Source organism: Octodon degus, unplaced genomic scaffold (genome assembly GCF_000260255.1).
Source record: "Octodon degus isolate 3935 unplaced genomic scaffold, OctDeg1.0 scaffold00152, whole genome shotgun sequence".
NCBI lineage: Eukaryota > Metazoa > Chordata > Mammalia > Rodentia > Octodontidae > Octodon > Octodon degus.
In genome coordinates this window covers 2,862,964-2,872,478 of record NW_004524728.1, presented here as the reverse complement: position 1 = coordinate 2,872,478, position 9,515 = coordinate 2,862,964, and the positions used below count along the sequence as shown (strand labels likewise).

The 9,515-nt window shown below is 38.4% G+C and overlaps 1 protein-coding gene across 1 annotated transcript in view; it reads right to left on the bottom strand.

Annotated features, from left to right (window-relative positions):
- Positions 1 to 8,975, bottom strand: part of Clvs1 (clavesin 1) — a 232,640-nt gene extending 223,665 nt beyond the window's left edge. The window contains exon 1 of the mRNA XM_004642359.1: positions 8,809 to 8,975. The gene's annotated coding sequence lies outside the window, so the exon portion shown is untranslated. The remainder of the gene's footprint in view (positions 1 to 8,808) is intronic.
- Between the last annotated feature and the right edge of the window lie 540 nt (positions 8,976 to 9,515).

Below are 9,515 nucleotides of genomic sequence, written 5' to 3'. Positions count from 1 at the left end.
ATATATATCCTCATATAAGATTCAATAGAAGGAAACACATCTAAACAACAGACCATAATCTTTAATAACCAATGAATGTATAAGTCCAAAAACCTTTCAGAAAGTATACAAATTCAAATTAAATCTATTTTAGTTATTTTATTATCCAATTTTCCTTACTTACTGTGTCTTTAGAAACATCAGTTTTTTCAAGTTATCTTTAGAAACATATCCAATTTCAGGAAAAATCAGAATAATAACAGAAATGTTGGATCTAAAAATATGTACATATATGTACCATTTTGAAGAATTTTATACCAATTATATTTTCTATTTATTGTAATAATCTCCCACAAGTAAAAGAAAGATAATTCCCTAGGAAATGCTAAGGTGACTTATGTGAAATAACTGAGGTAAAAAGTGATTGTGGAACAAAGAGCCATTTTGCATTAGCCATAATATTCTTATTAATATCACAGTTACGTTGCCTTCAGCTAGTTACGAATATTGAGGCACGTAACACCTAAGCAGTAAACTTAAAGTCACATAATGATCAACCAGTAGAGTTCTAAAACAAACATTTTTGAGCACTTCTTATGTGTCAAGGGCTTTGATGTTATATGATCTGATTTCCAAAGTGGGTAATCAGATCTTTAAAGCTAGGTGGTTATTTACCAGATGAAAGGCCATATCTGAGACTTCACGTGCAGGTAGAAGAACAAACATTTACACCCAAAACTATAAGAACTCTCTTTTGTGCTTGGTGATCTGCTTTTCTGAGGAGATGGCTGACCTAGCGTCACTGTGGGTATTGGTGCCCTTATGCTCACCCATTCAGTACTCCTAATGAAGATATCTGGCAGTCAGTCCCAGGACAGTCATTAAAGGTGTGTTGTAAAATTACCCAAAATTAAGTAGGAAAGAAGATTTTTTTCTTTTCTTTTTTTTTTTAGTTAGGGTCTACAGGGCTACAGGGTCTCACTACACAGATTTGACTTATAGTGATTCTCCTGTTTGCAGCCTCCCAAGTGCTGGGATTACAGGTGTGCTCCACCACACCCAGTCTCAATCTCCATCTCAGCACACATTGGGGGCAGGACCGGCACACCAGGCCGGGATCCATCCTCTGACTCCTGCTTCTTCCTAAGCAGGCAGTTTAACCTGCTGAACTATCTGGCCAACCCAGGAAAGAAGTTATTTCTATGATAAAAAAGAAAATATCTATAAAACCTAAACATTATTTAAATATAAGAACATCAATAAGTAATGAAAATCACCTCAAGATTTTATGACTTCTGGTTATTTGGAATAATGCCAGGAACACTTTTAAGTACACATTTTAAGTTTGCTAAATTAATACAAACATATTAATACAAACATGAAAATCTATTTCTATATTCATTTCTTGGGATTCTCTTATAAGAAAAGTGTGCAAAATTCATCTTACTGATAACACCCTGCACATTGAAGTCATCCTTCAACAAATTTGAAATTTGCGTTAATTTTACATATACATTGAATTAGGGTAACACATATAGCTCTTCATTCTCCTAAAACTGCAATTCAAATTTTTTAATTGAATATGCATTTTCACCTAGGAGAAGGCCAAAGGAATTTTTATGCAAATTTAAATAAAAGTAGATGCTGCCAATACATCTAAAACCAAAGTCAAAGTCATATGGCAGCACAATCTTTTCCTAAGAGCAACTCTGTATGAACTACTTCCAGCATGGTCGCGTGTCCCTTTGCTGTCAGTGGAGTTTACATTTAAATTTCATAGATTGTTAATTTCCCACTCTTTGATGCTGACCAGAACAGAGTCTTTGTTCAGCTGATGAATTTTCAGATGGATCATTCTGACTTGTAGCACTTCTGCATGTGTACCAGGAAAGGAGCATTGAGTAGCGAAGCGGTCCCCTTTGCTGACTTTCTATCGAATGTTAACCAAGTCACAGCTGAATGTTAAGCAGGACTACTGTACCAGAAGCAGTGACCATAGTCTTGGGAAGATAAACAGGAGGTCTTTAATCCTTTAAAAATGTAGCATGATCACAATTTAGCTCCTGGCTTACAGACAACACTCTGTCACCTTTAGCTTGGTCCTAGCCCAGAGCCCACTCTTGGCACATAAATATTCATTGTGAAGACTCTCTTGGCTCCTTTTAAAATAGCACATAGTCATCTGCTTTCATTTGTTCCTCCTCACCAGAAAGGTTAAAAGTAAATTGGAATAGGTTCCATCACTGTAGAGACAATGAGAACTTTTTACCCAAAATAAATCCTAGATCAGAATTAAAATAGATTGTGACCTCAGATACAGTGGCTCTATTTGTCAGATGATTGTGTCCTGAGCTCTGGAGTCATCTCTAAGTCATTTATTTTTTTAATGTACTTAGGGGACAAATAATGTAAGGGGATGGGGAAAGCCAACTTAGGTAAAGCATAGATTGTTCTCCCTCCTTTCTGTGTTATGCATAAAATTTTTTTATTGGAGTAACATGTACTTTCTACCTCAATGTAGTTTAAAGATAGAAAATCTAAAAAGAAGAAAGAAAGGAAAGAAATTTAGAAAAAAAAATTTAAAAAAGAAATAAAGGATGAAAGAAAAAAAAAAAGAAAAAGAAATCTGTAGGGTAGGGGGCTGGCCAAATAGTTCAGAGGATTAAAGTTCCTGCAAGCAGGTGCAGGGGCCTGGGGTTCAATCCCCGGGCCTGTCATCCTGGCCCCACCCACAGGGCATGCTAAAAAAGCAATTGATACTGGGCGTGGTGGCACGCACCTGTAATCCCAGCTCTTGGGAGGCTGTAAATAGGCGGATCACTAAGAGCCTGATGTAGTAGTGAAACCCTGAACACCTTGTAGCCCCTTCCCAAGAAAGGAAGGAAGGAAGGAAGGAATGAAGGAAGGAAGGAAGGAAGGAAAGAAGGAAGAAAGAAAGAAAGAAAGAAAGAAAGAAAGAAAGAAAGAAAGAAAGAAGAAAGAAAGAAAGAAAAAAAGAAAATCTATAGGGGAGATTATAGAGATGTAGAAAATGAAACTGGAATGTTTTCCTGTGCTCTTCAGCTATTCACATTAGAAGACACTGGCAGTTGCTGTCCCAATTTTAAAAACAGATTAGTTATGTTCCTCAGAAATAATAGTGGGAGAAGAACAGGGAATGAACCACTTGACTCTTGTCATTAAAGGAAAAGTACATTCTTCTAAGAACAGGCTCCTTTTTTGTGAAAGAGAAAGAATGAACATAAGAAAGGAAAGGCTCACAGAAATGGACATTAAATCTTCTCATCCCTTTTCCACTAAGTGTTTTTCCAGCACATCTGTATAGCTGAGACCTCTCTTCTAGGTGTAGTTGTGCAGACAGCAGCAGCAGCAGGAATTGGAACTGAGGCAACTGCCTCGTGAAAAGTGAGCCACAGTAGGGTCCTGGGAGGGAGAGAAAGAGGAAGAAGGGGACCATTTACGCCACTTTCTCTTGAATTAAACATAGGGTTTTAGAACTCTTTATTGCCTCAGAAGCTGGAGTGTTTCTGTTTTAGAGCAGTGTCATTATTTACTAACCCAGTCAAAAAGTGGAAATGTTAAGAGAAGAAGAAAACTGGTCTTTGTCCTTGTTTCTCAAAGGATAGTCTGTGCATTATGCTAAGTGAAACAAGCTAGGCATAGAAAAACACATACCACATGTTCTCATTCATCTGGAAGCTGAAAACTCTGATTGAAAAAAAATACAACAGTAGTCACTAGAGCCTGAGATAGGAAGGAGTAGGGGAGATAGTGAGAGATTGGATGACAGGTAGCCAAGTGCAGTTAGATAGGACTCAATTCTAGTGTCTGTAGCACAGTATGTAATTACTCTTTAGAGCAATTCATTATATATCTCAAAATAAACGAGATGCTTTCAGCTTATCATACTTTCAGATTATATCTTATTAATATGCATAATTATTATGTGTCAATTAAAACATTCTTTAAATGTTTGTCCTTGGTGAGCAGCACCAGGAGTATGTAGGAGCTTGTGTGGAGTACAGAGTGTCAACCTCACCCAGAACTACTGAGTGAGTAATGGAATCCCCAAGCAAGCTACATCCATATTAATGTTTGAAAAGTGCTGGTCTAGAGGATTAGTAATGACTCCAAGGGCTTAGAAGGGTACATTAATTACCCCAAACCGGAGCTTGCACTGGCACTGCTATCAGCACTACATTGTCCAATAGGACGTAAAACACCTCCAGTAACCTCATTCCCTGTGGAGCAATGGCTCTCAATGTGGCGTACTGTATCACTCCATTAATTACTCTCACACATTTGCACGGTCCATATATAAGCCAAAAAGAAAGAAGAGGAAAGGAAAGCTAGGAAAGAGGAAGAGAAGGAGCAAGGAAGGCAGGGAAAGAGGGAAGTGAATGAGAGTATAGAGACGGGGAGGAGACAAAGAAAAAGGAAACAGAAAAGTCACACGTTATTTGTTTTGTTTTATTTTCACCACATATCAAGGTTATTTTTATGTATGGGGCCTGTAAGGGTCTCAACTTCTATTTCCAGACCCACAACTTTCCTCTTAACTTCCTCCAAATCTACTAAATAACACTGAATAGGCTACGTGCATGACACACATAAGGATACGGAACTTTACATAAGACATCTGAGCAATAATAGAAGCTGAATTGAGGTGATGCTATTTTAAGGAGAAAAATTGGGGAAAGGTAGCCTGTGCAACGGCTGAGAATTGAAGATCTAGCTGAAAGAGCCCAGGACACAGACAAGATCATCTCAAATACATATGGTGAAATGTTGCAGGCAGAAGTCAAGGAAAAAAGCTCATAGGAAATTCTCTTGCCACACACTTTTCTCTGTTACAATCTGTCACAGACAGTACATGCAGGGAAAGATCATAGGATAACCTGACAAGAGGAGATAGACTAAAGGGTAGTGGGAAGCACCAGAAGGGGAAAACAAAAATGAACTTCTTATTTGAATAAAGGAAGGCTCTTTTGTAGGACAGCAGTTGTTTGATGGGTTTATTTCCATATCCATGAAGAATCAAACAAAAGAACTTAGGTTTCCTTTAAGCTAAAGAAAAAGCTTAGATTAGAAATTAAACACAGTTTTCTGTAGAGAGATGCGACACGGGACAATTAGCATAAAATGCACAATGACTAAAACAATGGATTTTGGGGAGCAGGATGTAAAGGTAAAAAAAGAAAATCACTTTTGGTGAGGTTGACACTTTTTCTGGATTAAATGCCTGAAGTCAAGCTTCACATTTAATATCTATACTGTTGAATATTGCTTCCTCTGTCCAAGTTCCCATGTAGCAACAACACCAGAAAAGATACAGGAAGCCTGAATCTACTTACTAAGGATGGTCTACAATAAGGGATCTGTAAACTTAGGAGCAGACTTCTCAGAGATAGTAGGGTGTATCTTTAAGTAAAGGCTGCAGAAGTCACCTGATACTGCCTGTTCTATGAGTTCAAGACTTCATCTTAAGGGAAATGAAGGGCTTTTATGCTTTCTGCTATGATTCTGAAAATTTGCATCCTTTCATGAACAAGCCTATAAAAGTATATCGTGACACTTTGCTGAAAACTTTTCTGATCACCTTTAAGTTTACTTTTAAAACAGGTAACAGAATGAAGAGATAATATATAGAATGTTAAAAAGTATTGCCAGCTAGTCTATGTGCAGAGGACTAACCTCAAGAACATATAAAGAACTCAAAGAAATTAGACTTCCAAAATAAAAGACCTGCTCAAAAAGTGGACAACTGAAGTGAATACACTCATCAGAAACAAAAGTAGCTAGTGGGGGTGCTCGGTATGGCTGGCCATCAGAGGAATGCAAATTAAAACTATGCTCAGATGCCATTTTACCTTAGAGAGAATTGCCGTCACCAAAAATCTAATGACAAATACTAGCGAAAATGTAGGGGAAAAGACACTCTACTACACTGTGATCCACAATGTAAACTAGTACAAGCACTATGGAGGTCAGTGTGGAGAGTCCTAAAAAAAACTAAGAGAAATTCTATTTGACCCAGTTATCCCCCTTCTAGATATCTTCCCAAAAGTGATAAATCCTCCTATCACAAGGATACATGCATGCCCATGTTTGTAGCAAGCACCTGCTTTTAAAGTAGCTAAATCTTGGGAACCGTGTGCATTTCATTAACCAAAGAGGGAAAAAAGAGAATGTATTTATATACAACAGATCACGACTGCCATAACAAAAGATAAACTTGAAGAATTCATAGGCAAAGGCATACAACTTGAGAACATAATGTGAAGTCAAATAGGTCAGATACACAAGCATGAATGTCACATGGTTTCAAATACAGAGAAAAATCAAAGAGAGAAGAATGGGAAGTAAGGAGCTGCTCCAGTGTGTGCTTCTCCAAATCAAATCCTACTGTCTTAAGGATATTTCAGTATATGTGCTAATTGATATCATTTAAACTACAAGCTTGTGATAGTTTGTTGAAAAGAAAGGTTTGTGTTACGTGGGTTTTTTGTAAGAATCCTTTTGGTTTGTATCTTATACTCTGCGTAAGTGTGTTTAAGAGAATGATGCACACTGTAGTGACTATTGTTTACTTAAACATAAGAAAGTGTCGGTATTGGAAATATGAAAAATAAAATGTCTCGTAAAAATAAGTGAGGAAGCCAGGATACTAGCACCCATAAATATTAATAAGCTCAACATTTCAGTCTGGGAAGGGCATCACTTCGGACAGATGCCTGTAAATCTCACTGAAGCAGCATTGTTTTGAAATTTCCCCAGACTCAGGAAATTGTATTAAGCACAGAAAACAGCAGCACTGGAGGCACTGGATTGCGAGTGTGTGTGTGAGGTAAACTGGCTAGAACTGGTAATATTCACACTTTGGAAATCATTTGACCTATGCTTTGCAAACAGATAAGGCAGTTCTGAGAATCTCTTTGCTGAGGGATTTGAGAAATCTTTTGTACTGTGTATATTTCTAATTGAAAGCTGGCATATGAAATAACTAGTTTTTTCTCTAAAATCTATTTCACAAGATATTTTCAGGTTTTGAGTTTAAAAATGAGCAAATTTTAGAGGCAGATGGAATTATGCTTAAGTTTGTACAATTAATAGCAGTAAGGAAACTTCTGACACAATTCTTTCATTCACAGAATATTAGGTGAGAGTTCTCCAAAATTCCTTCCAAGAATATCTGTTTTGTGATCTTCTTTATTTTTGGCAATGCCTTTCATAAAATGCAAGTATTTTTAGACAAAACTTGCCTTACTGTCTCTTTTTAAAGAGGCAGAGCAAATGTGCAAGGGCAATGTCTAAATGAAGCTTCTGTTTTTGTTTAAACTTTCTTATTACATGTGACCTGACACTCTTTCCATGTAGGTGTATATCATTTTAATTGTGGTTTTGATTTTATGAAAAACAACTTGCAGAAAAACACAATACTGTATGGTAGAAAATTAATTCAATAAACACCCAATAAAATAATTTTACTTATGACAGGGTATTGCACTTATTTTCTCATGCTTGTTAGCTCTTATAAAACAGCTAACTGTGGCCAAATCAAATAGGCACCATGATATATGTTTAGATTATCACATCTAAATTACTCAGATATTTGCAAGATGTTCTAACTTCCCTTCAGCTCAGATAGAAAATGATAGCACTCTAAAAGCGGATTCTGGCAAACCATAGTTACATAAAATGCCCTTTTCCCACTTTATTGTTCTTTACTATTATAGGAAAATGGTGTCATCTCCCGATTACTGAGAAAGTACAAAAAATAAAAAAATAAAAAAAAGAAAGAAAGAAAAAGAAAAGAAAAGAAATCTCGCCTTCCAAATCTGAGGCAGTCCTTGACTAGTGATGAACAAAGCCAGGCCATCTGTTCTGAATATCATTACTACTTTGGCCATTTGGGCAAGACATCTATCTGCTCTGCTTCCAAGAGAGATTTAAGATTGGAAAATTGGAATGAAATAAGTAGACAGGAAGAGACATATGAACAGACAGAATTTTCCAATGAAAGCTCTCCATTTGTTTGCTTGTCATTACTAGCATCATTTTAATTTTCATCCTGGCCAGAGAGGCAATCTCTGGGGGACTTATTTTACAAAACGTTTCCGTAAAAAACTTAATTCCAGAGTTTCGACAGTAAATGTTTAGGAAGGGAGAAGCATGTAGGTGAACGTGAGTCATCCGTCACCCCCGCCCTGCTCTGGTGATTCTCCCTTGGAAAACCAGAACCATGGGCTGAACTCGCATTTCTGTCTTTTTGGAATCACACTGTGCCTCAGGCCATGTTCATTTCCTGAACTAAACAGTTCAAGAAATCTGCTGAAAGGCAGCTGGCTAACTGCTGGTGTCTGGCAAGTCCCCATCTGTCCCCAAGCCCGGGGTCTTTTCCTCCTGCTTTCACTTTGCCTTTCTCTTAAGCATGCGTCTCTCTTTGTTTTCAGGGGTGTCATTCACCTGAACTTTCCTTCCTATGTCCGTAAACTTGAGCTCTTTACCCTACCCTGCGGACCTCCGGCTTTGTCAAGTGACAAGACACAGTTGTGTTGACTGTAGTTACCGCGCCGGTGATGGTGGAGATGACGACGGCGATGGTGGAGATGGGGTGCTGATGGTGTGGGGGAGCGCAGGCTGAGCGGGTGCCTAGTGGAGAATGGACCGGGGAGGCGGTGGCAAGGGAGGTGCGGAAGGGAAGCAGTGCGGAGGGGTTGCAGATGGGAGCTGTCCACGCACTGAAGTGCTGAAACGCCGCAGCCCAGGCATGGGGGGAGGGCGGGGAGGCGCTGCAAATAGAGAAGAGAGAAAAAAGGCAACAAATACCTTCACACAGGCGCCCAGGCTTGCTTTGGGAATGTATTTCTGCAGGTGTCCTCGCGGCTGAACTCGGTGAGTAAGATCGCCTATTCTGGCAGGTTCGAGCTCAGATTTCTCTAGAAAGCTGTGAATGAGCCGGCTCCACCAGGCTGTGATTTTGGTAGGAGGCGTGTGCGCCGAGACTCTGTCCTTCTATACCGAGCCTGGCTTTCCCCTGGGTCCTAAATGCCTCCACACAGTTCCTCTCCTTCGTTCCTTCAAGACAGTGCCAAGAATAATTGTAATCAGTTCATATCTGGAACAAAAAGTGCAGGAACCATGCTCTCCATACAATGTTCAAAACAGATCTTTAAAATAAATTAATGTAAGCACGGAAACAAACCAGTATGTGTGTGTGTGTGTGTGTGTGTGTGTGTGTGTGTGTGTAATTTTGACAGATAAGAAAGTATCACTGACCAACAGGAAAGAGAAAGGATTATTTTGTTAACAAACGGTGTCAAGAAAATAAACTCTTTCACAAGGCTCTAATTAAAACGCCATCACACCAAAATAAATTAAACATAGATAAAATAGTTTGATTAAGAAGTAAAAATAACTAAAATACAATAAGCATTTGCAAATCTGAAAGGCTTCTGAACATATGAGGCATGGAAGAAATCACAGAAGAAGAAGAAGAAGAAGAAGGAGAAGGAGAAGGAGAAGGAGAAGGAGAA